The sequence below is a fragment of the Perca flavescens genome, chromosome 19 (genome assembly GCF_004354835.1).
Source record: "Perca flavescens isolate YP-PL-M2 chromosome 19, PFLA_1.0, whole genome shotgun sequence".
In the NCBI taxonomy this organism is placed as follows: domain Eukaryota; kingdom Metazoa; phylum Chordata; class Actinopteri; order Perciformes; family Percidae; genus Perca; species Perca flavescens.
Genome location: NC_041349.1, coordinates 1143444 through 1156043, shown reverse-complemented (window position 1 = coordinate 1156043; position 12600 = coordinate 1143444). Strand labels below are relative to the sequence as shown.

Here is a 12600-nt window from a genome sequence, read left to right as displayed (position 1 = left end):
CCTTTGAATGGCTTTATTCCACTCAAAATTAGCTTTCATTCCTGTAATAAAATATGTTGAGTTCAGGGTTCAATGGCTAGCACTATTTAACTAATGCAACGGAGTATTTGTTCTTAATTAAAACAATCCCAACACTGTTTACTAAGGTAATGTCAAGTTGCTGAAATATTTAGTCTATTGTCCCTTAAGACAAAGAAAAGAAGCAAATCTTCATAACTGGGAAGCTTTAATCAGAACATGTCTGCTGCTTTAAAAATAACTTGAACAGTTAATATGTTTAAACTGCGTTTGTGCCGCCGCCATCTTGGGACAAACAACTGATCTTAAAGTAAATTTTTGCAACTTAAAATAATGTTTCCAAAATCGTTCCAGTGGATCATCAACTCGTAACAGGGTGAACAGCACTTCTGCATTCCCTTTGCGGCTCTCTACCGGCTATAACCGCACTATGCAAGTCTGCCAGATCGGGTAGCTGATCTGTAGTTCCAATGAGACATAATCATAATGGGACAATTCCTCTTCCAACCTGTAGGGGGACCGAAGAGAAGAAGTTACATAGTGTTGATTTAAAGGACAAATCCGGCACAAAATGAACCTAAGGGATAATAACACATGTGTAGTGAGGGTAGTAGAGGGTAAAGTAAACACAAATCTCTATTTCTACACCACTAACAAGGCTCAAAATATCACCACACTTCCATGGTAGCATAATGAGGGTCCCTACATGTTAACCCCAGCATTGAGATCTTTGTAAGTGTACAGACAGTTTATTAAAAAGATGGTATAGAAAGACATTACCGTTCACGTATACAGGCAGGCGCCATCTTGGGAAAAGAACGGGGAACGCCGTGCAACGGGAGCTGAACTGTCACTTGAAATGTCCCATGGTCCGGGGTTTCCCAATGGGTCGTTTGTGAAATGTGACTACGTGTGAATGCATGAATCATATCTGTTTATTAAAATATTTGCGTGACTAACTACAAGGGTTAGGGTTCTACTGGTCCTGACTGTTTTCCCAATATGGCGCCTGCCTGTGTACTGTAGGTCAACGGTAATGTATTTCTAGACCTTTGGCAATTTTAGACCCTTTTTAGGGGGGGCTCAACAAACATAGAGTTGGCCAATCAGAGGAGGTTATGGTGTCAGACTCCCGCCTTTGGCTGAGTCTCTATCTGATCTGTTAGAGGGAGAACAGGAGACGGTTGTGTAGTTTAAGGTTGGTAGTCGCCAGAGAAGAAGGTGGTCATTTTATGGTGCAGATCAGAACCCAAATTGAAATGTAAGCAACTGAAATTGCTGAATGTTGGAACATTGTGTCAAATTACAGATAGACTCGGATCACCAGAGCTGTTGTAAACAGGGACTGTGGGGTTACTTTTAGAAAACCTCCTTCAGCCATAACGCACTATCTATTAAAACAGTGATGTCCAAACTTTTTTCACCAAGGGTCCCATACAGAACATAAGGGGATCGGTATATTTTCGGTTTGCTATGCAAATGAGTTATTATAGTGTTAACACACCAACTATAGTTTGTTAAAAATGATTACTGTGTCTTATATTTGTAACTTACCTATAATGTCAGGAGTCAGTTTGGTGGTTGAGATGTGAAGGACATCAGAGATGGCTGTCGGTCATTGTGGTTCCCAAAAAACAGGTAGCTGCCATTTGCTTAACTTCCTGTTCTCTCTCAGCACCAGTGGTAGTCTGGATGCTTGGTTTCATAGTGTGGTCGTACATGATAGTCTTTCATCACTACAACTGTTTCATTACAAATCAAACAGACACACTTCCCCTTGACTTCACTGAAGAAATGTTCATTTTCCCATTGTGTCTGAAATCTCCGCCCTCACTTGCTATTTTTCGTTTCTTCGGTTCTGCCATTTTTGGGTCACTTGTTGCAAAGTTTTTCTTTGTCTGCTCTTCTTTTGTGGAGAGGCTGTCTTGTTCAAGACAGTAGCTCCCCCTAGTGGTAAAACTAAGAAGTACAATATAGTCAAGCACAAATTTCATGTGTGGGCCATATGCCATTATATTTTTTGAATTAGCTACGGGCCAATAATAATGGACCCCTGTAGTTTGGACACCCCTGTATTAAAGATAGTGCATTGTACATGTTCATCAATGTGCATTGTCCTGAAATAATAAATAAATACAAAAAATAAAATTTCTCATTATTATTACTACTGTTATTATCATAGTGTCAAAAATGTTAGCTGGCGTTGTTCAGTCGCTAGCTCAGCTTATAGGTTCATGAAATTACTGATTTAGCAATAATAACTTTTACAAGGCACTGTATCTGTGTCATATTCTCATTAGGGGCTGATGTACAGTAAACATATGGTAAACAAGGGTTTCCTAGAACCGCCCCTGTTCTATACCATCTTTTTAATAAACTGTCTGTACACTTACAAAGATCTCAATGCTGGGGTTAACATGTAGGGACCCTCATTATGCTACCGTGGAAGTGAGGTGATATTTTGGGACTTGTTAGTGGAGTAGAAATAGAGATTTATTTTTACTTTCCCCTCAGCCCCGACGACTAGCGTTATAAGCTAATTAGCAGTTAGCACTAAAACTGGTCACATTTCATTAGCATGAAAACATACCCCAGAGAACGGTTGACTCGGTACACGTGTTATTAACCTCTAGGGTCATTTCACGCCGGATAAACTAAGCAACGTAGAATAACCCTTCACAGATAAAGAGGTTTTACAATATTTAACTATTATGAAATCATTGAATTTAATATCACAAAAAGGTGACATTAATCCTTCTTTTAAGCTAACAATAAGCTAAATTACTGTCCTAACAAGCCAGCCCCACATCCAGGTGTTGGGTCTGGGAACATTCCCCATAGACCCCCCCCCCATGTGAAAAAATCCAAACTTTACATCAGAAATAAACATGTTTACAGCTTGGTACAAAAAATGGTTTTGGTCTATGAAGCTAATTTCACCCTTCATAACAACTGTTTATATAACTCACCTGTTTAAACTGTATCAAGGCTTAAATCAGCAGCCTGTCACTAGCTACACAATATTTAGGAAAGGCTTTTGGTAAGAAAGTCAGCATTTTTAATTTAACCAAGTATTCTGTATTATAAATACATGTCTGGCATTTGTAGTAAACCTCTTGAAAACCAGTTGAAAATTCAGCGAGGAATTATGATTATAATTGTGGATAGACCTTCTGCCTCCATAGACACTCATACATTAGGACGAGCACAATGTTCGTTAGGAAATGGCTGCCGTGTCAACATATCACTCTAATAAACAGGAGTTGCCAATGTGGTATCTACGTATATATATATATATATATATATATGGTATGCCACATGCTCCTTCAGTGGATTAGAAAGATGGGAACAGCTGGTTGTATGCAAGCTTTTGGTAAATGGAACCATCCACGGTATTCTTGGTTGTTTTTTTTGGACATTGTGGTTGAAAGAAACCCAAATTTATGATATAGAAGCTTTTTGAAAATGGGTCAAATTTGACCCGAGGACAACAGGAAGGTTAAATTAGTTTAAATTTTATTAAAATGTTAAATTACACCAAAAATGTATGATACAAAAAGTGGAATATTTGAGGGTTTTCTGAGAAACTGAACTACAGGCTTCAATGTGTAAGAAGAAGGTGAAGTTGTTGGAAAATGTGCAAAAGTGGAAACGATTCTAATTAATATGAATGTCTTTTAAAAGATGAATAATAATAATGTTGTATGAAGGTTTCTGTAAAATCCGATGATAAACTGAATTGTCGGCTTTATTTTGAATGAATATATATTCAGTATTTTCAAAAGTACAAATAGAATTTACACACACACACACACACACACACACACACACACACACGCACACACGCACACACACACACACACATTCCACAGAGGCCCCAGGAAGCACATAGCCCCCCCCACAGGAAAATGGTTTATATTACAAACAGTCCAGATATACCTCATGTCTCACCAGAAAACAGTCCAGATATACCTCATGTCTCACTAGAAAACAGTCCAGATATACATCATGTCTCACTAGAAAACAGTCCAGATATACCTCATGTCTCACCAGAAAACAGTCCAGATATACCTCATGTCTCACTAGAAAACAGTCCAGATATACCTCATGTCTCACTAGAAAACAGTCCAGATATACCAGATATACATGTCTCACTAGAAAACAGTCCAGATATACCTCATGTCTCACTAGAAAACAGTCCAGATATACCTCATGTCTCACTAGAAAACAGTCCAGATATACCTCATGTCTCACCAGAAAACAGTCCAGATATACCTCATGTCTCACTAGAAAACAGTCCAGATATACCTCATGTCTCACTAGAAAACAGTCCAGATATACCTCAGTCTCACAGAAACACCAATATACATATACACACTCACAGACACAGACCAGATATACACACTCACAGAAAACAGTCCACACATGTCAAACATATACACACACACAGACACACACATACACAGACACAGACAGACACACACAGAAACAGAAACACACACAAACATATACACACACACAGACACACACACACACACACACACACACACAGAACACAGACACACACACACACACACACACACACACACACAGACAGACAGTGAATGCTCCTGAGTCAGCAGAACTAAAGCTGTCAGATAAATGTAGTGGAGTAACTAAAGTAACTAGTAACTAAAGCTGTCAGATAAATGTAGTGGAGTAACTAAAGTAACTAGTAACTAAAGCTGTCAGATAAATGTAGTGGAGTAAAAAGTACAATATTTTCCTCTGAGATGTAGTAGGGAAAATACTCAAGTACAGTTCAGTTACAGTTATATTGAGCCATGTTCATATTTCAGGTGTGAGGTATATATTTGAATATATACTAGTAGTTCTATCAGTGTACTAATGGTCTCTGTTATCACTGAGAACTACATGGCTGAATACTGGAGAGTAACTGGATACTCCTGATTTCTGACTGCCAGAGACCTCTGTCTCTGTGTTGGGGGGGCTGGTTTGGGCCCCTCCCCCCTCCTCCTCCTCCCCCCTCAACTTTTGTTGCAGCTCAGAGTTGTCTCTCAGGTGAACAGCTGTAATGTGTTTATGTAAATTGGGGGTGTTACCACAGTGGTGAATGACTTTTTTGTGGCAGTGTCCCTATCAGCTGGAGGGAATAAAGTCCACACAGAGCTTCTCTTTCTTTTCTTTCCTCCATCATCACAGACTTCTCTCACTGGTCTGACTCTCTGCTCTCTGGGAGGGGGAGGGGGCAGAGAGAGAGAGAGAGAGAGAGAGAGAGAGAGAGAGAGAGAGAGAGAGAGAGAGAGAGAGAGAGAGAGAGAGAGAGAGAGAGAGAGACAGAGAGACAGAGAGAGAGAGAGAGAGAGAGAGAGAGAGAGAGAGAGAGAGAGAGAGAGAGAGAGAGAGAGAGAGAGAGAGAGAGAGAGAGAGAGAGAGAGAGAGAGAGAGAGAGAGAGAGAGAGAGAGAGAGAGAGAGAGAGAGAGAGAGAGAGAGAGAGAGAGAGAGAGAGAGAGAGAGAGAGAGAGAGAGAGAGAGAGACAGAGAGAGAGAGAGAGAGAGAGAGAGAGAGAGAGAGAGAGAGAGAGAGAGAGAGAGAGAGAGAGAGAGAGAGAGAGAGAGAGAGAGAGAGAGAGAGAGAGAGAGAGAGAGAGAGAGAGAGAGAGAGAGAGAGAGAGACAGAGAGAGAGAGAGAGAGAGAGAGAGAGAGAGAGAGAGAGAGAGAGAGAGAGAGAGAGAGAGAGAGAGAGAGAGAGAGAGAGAGAGAGAGAGAGAGAGAGAGAGAGAGAGAGAGAGAGAGAGAGAGAGAGAGAGAGAGAGAGAGAGAGAGAGAGAGAGAGAGAGAGAGAGAGAGACAGAGAGAGAGAGAGAGAGAGAGAGAGAGAGAGAGAGAGAGAGAGAGAGAGAGAGAGAGAGAGAGAGAGAGAGAGAGAGAGAGAGAGAGAGAGAGAGAGAGAGAGAGAGAGAGAGAGAGAGAGACAGAGAGAGAGAGAGAGAGAGAGAGAGAGAGAGAGAGAGAGAGAGAGAGACAGAGAGAGAGAGAGAGAGAGAGAGAGAGAGAGAGAGAGAGAGAGAGAGAGAGAGAGAGAGAGAGAGAGAGAGAGAGAGAGAGAGAGGTTTGCTGTTTCCACACTGCACACAGACTTGGAGAGACACTGTGCTGCATGAACTCAGAGAGAAACTGCAACAAAAGTATTGATCTCATCAGGACAGGATTGATCTCATCAGGACAGTATTGATCTCATCAGGACAGTATTGATCTCATCAGGACAGTATTGATCTCATCAGGACAGGATTGATCTCATCAGGACAGGATTGATCTCATCAGGACAGTATTGATCTCATCAGGACAGGATTGATCTCATCAGGACAGTATTGATCTTACTGGACCGTTTTAGGAGACAGAGCTCGAGGTAAAGACACACACACTCAGGTAAAGCTCTTTATCACAGAGATCAAAGCGAGGAGAAGGCTGAGCTGTGCATGCCCCGCCAGTCAATGATGTGTGTCTTGTGTGTGTGTGTGTGTGTGTGTGTGTGTGTCTCTGTGTGAAGCTCCTCAACATAGCTGAATAGAAACAGGCAGACTGCTGCTTGGAGCAGCCTCTACTACATTCTACTGGTTACTGTGTAGTATCTGGAGTTACAACCTCGCTCTATTCTTGAGTCTATATGGAATTTGCTCTTTGAAGATTTACGACTTTAACTTCGGTCTCTGTTAGAGACCTATAAGGGCTTTGTTATTCCAAGGTGGCATGAACGCAGCATTATTGATGGACCTGTCAGTGGTGTGATTTTTGGAGGGGATGTTCTGTGTGGTGCGCTGTGATTGGTGGCTGAGTGGGTTCCATGGTTTTATGTGTAGTATTGGAGCCCCCGCCAATGGACTCCCATCTTCCATCTTCCATCTTCATCTTCTTATGGAGTCTAACATGATTGTGTAAACCTATCCCTTCTAACCCTGCTCTCCATGCAGCAAGAGAGAGTGTGTGTTCTCTCGGGCTCTGCAGGGCTGGAATTGGTGCTGAATACTTGATATATGTAATACTTCTTTATATACTTCAACTACATGTTAATGTCTGGTTTTTAGAAAGACCTTTTTACAGTCTGTGTGTGTGTCTGTGTGTGTGTGTGTGTGTGTGTGTGTGTGTGTGTGTGTGTCTGTGTGTGTGTGTGTGTGTGTGTGTGTGTGTGTGTGTGTGTGTGTGTGTGTCTGTCTCTCTGTGTGTGTTGACCTCTATGTAGGTGAGTATCTTCTAGTAAATTCTCTGTGGGCTGATGATTAATTTAATAATACTAATTTCTATATCTGATATCTGTGATTAAGAGACTCCACAGTGAGAGTGGCTTTGATCATGAGCAGAGTATGAGCTGACCCCCTCCTCCCCTGCATGCCCTCCTTGTGTGACCTAGTTAATGAATGAATAATAATAACCACCAGGGTCAGAGTAGGAGAGGAACAGAGCCAGTAGAGACAGGAAGAGGTGAACAGTTTTCAGGCGAGAAGGAGGAACCGGGAGAGTAGAGCTGTGGAATTAATCAAAATACAATCGTGATTAGGCCTATGATTTTGGCTCCCAATGATCACAAAAACAGAATTATTGAGGAAAACAATTCATTACGTTTTGCAATAAACTCATATTTTCTCTTGTGTTCTGAATGATATAATAATGCCTTAAATGCTAAATAGGACAAGTATTTAGGCAAATTTCACAGTTGTGTTAATCAAACTTTTTTCACTGTTTTTAAGTTCAATAATTGCAACATTTTTCCAGAGGTCAACGAGTAATCGTGTTAAATTATCTTGATTTCTATATTGAACGAAATAATCGTGATTATGTCCTGTAGCCTGGGATGGCCTCACTGTCTCCTCCTGTCTGGCATGTGTAAGATAAGACGGGTTCAAATTTAATGGAGCAAAAGTGCTCCTTATTTGTTTAATAAATATTTGGAACAGAATGCACCTAATAAAATCTCTTAAAGGAACAGAAAATCTGTAGGCCGTGAGAGAAGAAGAGAATGAGAGCGATCCCAAGGCTAGCGTGCAACTTCTCTATCTTCTCAGAGACACAAAGTCTGAGTGATATCACACCGATTGGTGGCCCCGACACAATAACTGGAGGAGGAACCTGAAGATGAATAAAAGAAAAGGGAAAAGGAAGGTCCAGGGTCAGACCCGGAGAGACTTTGTTGGTGATTAGGGAGAGAAAGTCTGGAAGGAGCGGCTGATCCATATGCATATGAAATATCTGTTTGCAATATAATTTTACTAAAGATTGTTATAGTTTAACTGAACAAATCCTGAGTATTCATTTCCTGGTCTGCCTTTCAACGAACACAATAAGTAAAGGGGAAACTTTGAGAAGTGACTGATGGTTCTTAAAAGACTCTGGCCTTTTGAGCCAGAGTAGAATCGGTCACTTTTTTTCCTACAGTCCCCAGTCCACTCAGGACACTGGGGCCAGGCCACCGGAGTTTCAATAACTCTGGTGCTACAAACTTGATTATTAGAGCTAACGATTTGACACTGAAGCTCAGTGGTCATTCTATTTGGTCAGTTGGGGCTACAGGTCAAACAGTAAGAGAACAATTCTCTGTTCCTTTCTCATGTACATGGGAAACTTTTTTGGGGTCTGATTTATGTCCACTTATTTTGCTTAGGTAGTGAGTTAATGTGCACTTTTAAGAATTGGTTTAACCTCAACACCTAATGGTTTCAGAAATTTTCATAATGATGCATTCGACATAAGCACATTTGTTTATTACAGTGTGGCTAAAATGAGCTCACTGAGGCGGCGTCTGTAATCAGCCCTGCCTCTGATTGGATGAAACCTGACAACCTGCACTACACAGCTCATGTTACTACAGGGCCTGATGAAGAATGGCTTTAGAGACATAATGACAGTTTGACAACCTCACATCTGATTTGGACTGATACTGACTGTGGTGTAGTGGTGTCTTTTTTTTTAAAGCTCAGCTTGTATTTTTTCTTCATCTCTCAAGTCTGCGTCTGTTTTTTTTGTTTTTTTTCTTTCTTACTCGAGAGAATGTTTTTTTATTGGTACAGTGCTATTTTCATGTAGTAGCAGCTTTTCCAGTTTAGTTTTAACGATTAGGATTTTTACTTGAGGCAGTCACCTAAAATGTCTGCACATGTTCCTGATGTCACTGTAAGACTTGTTGCTGCAGAAGGTGATAAAGCTAGTTTATTTTATTTTTTCAAAAACTCCAGTTTGTCCAATAGGAAGGTTTTTCTGAGTCATGTGATCACAGTTGATGGTAAATCCATCTCACCCAAACATATAGTAACTAACTGAAACTTTCCCAAACATATAATTTAGAAAATGATTGTCCTACTGGGAATATGCGCCTATTACATATGTTTATTTCAATTTATGCAATAACGGAAGCTCCATTGAGCTCCCTGATCCATGGTAAGGGTCTCAGTTTGCAAAAAAAAACCTGTAGTGGCCCCAGTGGTACGCTCCATAGGGTTTGTCACGTAGTGGCCCCGTGGTACACTCCATATCGTTTGTTACGTAGTGGCCCAGTGGTTCGCTCCATAGGGTTTGTCACGTAGTGGCCCAGTGGTTCGCTCCATAGGGTTTGTCACGTAGTGGCCTCGTGGTTTGCTCCATAGGGTTTGTGACGTAGTGGCCCCATGGTACACTCCATATCGTTTGTCACGTAGTGGCCCAGTGGTTCGCTCCATAGGGTTTGTCACGTAGTGGCCCCGTGGTACACTCCATATCGTTTGTTCCGTAGTGGCCCAGTGGTTCGCTCCATAGGGTTTGTCACGTAGTGGCCCAGTGGTACGCTCCATATGGTTTGTCACGTAGTGGCCCAGTGGTACGCTCCATATGGTTTGTCACGTAGTGGCCCAGTGGTTCGCTCCATAGGGTTTGTCACGTAGTGGCCTCGTGGTACGCTCCATATGGTTTGTCACGTAGTGGCCTCGTGGTACGCTCCATAGGGTTTGTCACGTAGTGGCCACGTGGTTCGCTCCATAGGGTTTGTCACGTAGTGGCCTCGTGGTTCGCTCCATAGGGTTTGTCACGTAGTGGCCACATGGTACGCTCCATAGGGTTTGTCACGTAGTGGCCACGTGGTACGCTCCATAGAGTTTGTCACGTAGTGGCCCTGTGGTACGTTCCATAGGGTTTGTCACGTATTGGCCCCGTGGTATGCTCCACATGTTGAAATATGCACAACTAACATGTGCCAGTGGCACGATAACCGGCCAATGAAACATGATCATTATAGCGTTACAAGCTCTAAATCAAACACAACTAAGCCACACAGCCAACGGATGGGACGCAGTGCTCCACAAAATAAACATGCTGCATTTTCGCTATAGTATTGGGATAACGAGTTAACTAGTTAACTTGACAACTAGATAACTAGTTAGGAGCGAGGCAGGGGGCCCTGGAGCCTGTTAACCTGGGACTGGTGTCACATAGTGGGGACCTGGAGCCTATTAAATTAATCTATACTTATTGTGACACTTTCAATATAATATTTTGAAATGTGATATCAAGACAACGATATGAAGTCTATATATGGTGCACCCTTAGACCAGGCTAACAGCCTGGATTTATTAATCTTGGAGCCTTTTCTGTTCACCTAGCAGGGCTTTTACCTTATTCAAGGTTGCACTGAATCCAGGATTCGGCTTCTGACTTGGCTGAATATTGGGCTTTTTGATGGGGTCGGGTTTCTGCTGAACCGTAGAATTTTTCCCACCAAACCCTACGGCTTGCACTAGGCACGCTTCGCTGGTCGCCCTAATGACGGTGCCGTTGATTACGGGAAGGTGTTTACGTAGGTGGAGTGTTCAATGCTTTCAATAGAAAATGGGTTGTGTGGCAGTACTTTCAGTCAAAAGAAGGCCATTCAAGTCCAGCTACATGTTCAATTTGCAATGCCAATTTGTCTCATGGTGACAACATGGCCGCTGTTACAAGATCTGGTCTGAAACATCTGAAAGAATACGAGTTGTTCATGAAGGAATCTCCAGACAGCAGCCAGAATGCAGCAACTTCAGGTAGAGCAAAGGAAGGACAGTCACCGTTTACTTCATTCATGTGTTTACTGTGTTCATGGACTGAAGATGGGAGGAGGACTCGGTTTCGGATTCAGCAGAATCTTAACCAGTGGATTTGGTATTCTGCCGAACCCCAAAAATCTGGGTTTGGTGCATCCCTAACCTTATTATTATTAGCTTGCATTAAAATACAACAGGTAAATATTGCGGTTCAGTTAAGTCCTGTTATTATTTTAACATTGTGATCATTGCTGGATTTCAGGACAGGAGAGGAATGGAAGAGGACAACCAGAACCAGGAGCAGCGGAGCACCAAGGTCCCCAGGAGACCAGCAGCAGACTGGGACTCTGATACCAACGAGGTCCCCAGGAGACCAGCAGCAGACTGGGACTCTGATACCAACGAGGTCCCCAGGAGACCAGCAGCAGACTGGGACTCTGATACCAACGAGGTCCCCAGGAGACCAGCAGCAGACTGGGACTCTGATACCAACGAGGTCCCCAGGAGACCAGCAGCAGACTGGGACTCTGATACCAACGAGGTCCCCAGGAGACCAGCAGCAGACTGGGACTCTGATACCAACGAGGTCCCCAGGAGACCAGCAGCAGACTGGGACTCTGATACCAATGAGGTCCCCAGGAGACCAGCAGCAGACTGGGACTCTGATACCAACCAGGTCCCCAGGAGACCAGCAGCAGACTCGGACTCTGATAACAGCCATGTTCAGGTCAGTGTTCTGGACACAACAAACCAGGAAGAGAGTCGATGCGCCATTCATTCTGTTGTTAGAGATCAAATATGGAGAAAAGAAGTTGTAGGAGCCCATTGAGTTATTGATTAAATGTCTTTTAATTGATTGCCTTTTTGAGGGGCTTAACATACTCAAAAACTCACTAAAATTGGCGGTTGCATCACAGTGTTTCTTCTAGAATTCTTTTTAGCAGTGGGGGCAGATCTGTTGGGATCTGCTGCTAGATGGCCCCCCTGTGGTCTGGTCCTTAACACTAGAAAGGCCAGGACGGTCATTTTGACCGTTTTGAAATTTATAGGTGTAATAACTTTGCTAAAAAAAAATACAATCCTGCTGGTGCCTGACTTTTCCTAAAAGAATCTGTATTTTCATTTAAAAACAATTTTAAATGAAAATAATTTTTTTGTTTGTTTTTTATTATTTATTACACAAACGGCAAAGAAAATGCAATCACTTTGACCTATTTTGGCCATACACGGCCTCAGATTTTCGTAGTTTTGTTTTTAATCTTTTGCGTGGTTGAAGATGCAGATGGTTGCTTGGTAATAATCATAGTCTCTGTCAGAGAAACGTAACTAGCGGTCTCGAGTAACAAGGGCCGAAGGCAAAGCCAGAGTCGGTAACGCAGGCTACGGCGTGGATGGACTCGGTTCTGAATCAGAAGAAAAGCACCGGGCGCTCGCTCTGTGAAAGGCGCGCTACACGATGGCCGGTAGCTGTCTACGTGTTCATATAACTTTATACATGCTACAACTGGCTGGAATCACTGCACACATCCTCTCCAAGGAGT

At 42.5% G+C, this 12600-nt stretch overlaps 1 protein-coding gene and 1 pseudogene across 1 annotated transcript in view; one reads left to right on the top strand and one right to left on the bottom strand.

Annotated features, from left to right (window-relative positions):
- LOC114546103 (zinc finger protein 721-like) overlaps positions 1-12600 on the bottom strand; it is a 1066380-nt gene that overhangs the window by 919633 nt on the left and 134147 nt on the right. The window lies entirely within an intron of this gene.
- The window catches only part of LOC114546086 (zinc finger protein 208-like), a 110600-nt pseudogene that overhangs the window by 55292 nt on the left and 42708 nt on the right, over positions 1-12600 (top strand).